We start from the raw sequence: 1,682 nt of genomic DNA on the forward strand, positions 1-1,682 counted from the left end.
ATGCATGTACTAAGTTTCAAGACAACTTGAGCCACTTCCAAGATGGAGGAAGAAGCACTTTCACTTGATCTTTGACCTTTTCACCTTTGACCTTTTTGGCAAAAAAAGGGCTTTTTACATTTTTAAATTTTTGCTTAGTCCCGTACCAACGGTGGGGCTAAGGGGGGGGGGGGGTCTTAGCCCCACCGTTGGTACGGGACTATCCTTAGCCCACTTTCTGTTTACACTCGTTTTTGCCAAAGTGGGCTAGCCCCACCGATAATCCCGTACTACCTGGCCCTGCAAAATAGCAGGGTTAGCACCGCAATTGCGGTGCCAAGCAAGTGAGTGTAAACAAAACGAAAAAATAATCCTGGGCTAAGCGACGGAGACGAAGTCCGACCCTCACTGACCAATCAGAAACGAGGTAATCAAGTGCTGCCGGTGCGTGCGTGTGGTACGTACAGTATACAGCGTAATCATGAATATTCATGTAGTTTGGAAAGTACCGGACTAAGAAATACGAGTGTAAAAAGGTCAATTTTCTCCCTAGCCCTGGACAAGAGCTTAGTACGGGACTAATTGGCGAGTGTAAAAAGCTGAAAAAATTGGTACGGGACTAACGATAGTCCTGGGTCAGAGAAAGTACAGGGTTAAGAAACACAAGTGTAAAAAGGGCTAAAGACTTCCCAGAGAATCTCTATTGGGTAATACATGTATACACCAAGAAAAAATCCTGCAGGCATTGCAGAACTATAAGGGCAATAGTCAAATTTTGAAGAGTTGGCCGTGACCTTTGAACCAATGACCCTAAATTCCCTAGATAATCAGTGTCACTGCCAGTCAGCACTTGCATATGTACTATGTTCCATGAAGATACCTTGAACCACTTCCAAGATATGGTGAAAAAAGTGAAACATTTTCACTTGACCTCGACCTTTGACCTCATGACCTGAAACTCTGACCAGAGAATCTTAATTGGGTAGAACTTGTATACACTACAGTTTCAAGACAATATTTTCAGGCATTGCATAGATATTGGGGAAATAGTGAAATCTTGAGCATTTGACCTTGACCTTTTGACCTTTGACCTTAAGCATGTGCTACAGTGCACCCAGAAGTTGATAGGTACAACTTCACTCCCTCACACACATACATGCCAAGTTTCATTCGCATACCTCAACTGAGTAAACTTAGTTACCCTGTCCACAAAATTTGATTACGGACGGACGGAAGGACGGACGGACGGACGGACAACCCGAAAACATAATGCCTCCGGCACCACTTCGTGGCGGAGGCATAAACATGAACTCAGTCATATGACCCCTATATTTTCTATAGGAACAACATGAACTGATTTAAAAATGATTCTGCTGAACAGTTTCCTGTGATAAATACCTGAATATTCCGTTATCGAAGTCTTATCATTCTCGTTTTTGCCTTAAAAATATGCCAAAGACAGAATTCCCCTCAAACCCCCTAAAAAAAAAAAAAAAAAATGTTTCTCTGAGTCTGCATCACCATCAATAAGAGATATACATATTATAGCACTGTGGGCTCATCCACGACCAAATGAAGGGTGCTAAAGCGCCACCTCCGAGCCCCGTGTTTGGTAGGTTTCGTAACCCTACCTACCTGTCGTGGAATCATGCTACTTGCTGCTTGTTCACACGTACGTACGTACGTTGTCTGTGTATCTGTGC

The sequence above is a fragment of the Diadema antillarum genome, unplaced genomic scaffold (genome assembly GCF_040938485.1).
Source record: "Diadema antillarum isolate AM-2024a unplaced genomic scaffold, OU_Dant_1.0 scf00000167, whole genome shotgun sequence".
Lineage (NCBI taxonomy): Eukaryota > Metazoa > Echinodermata > Echinoidea > Diadematoida > Diadematidae > Diadema > Diadema antillarum.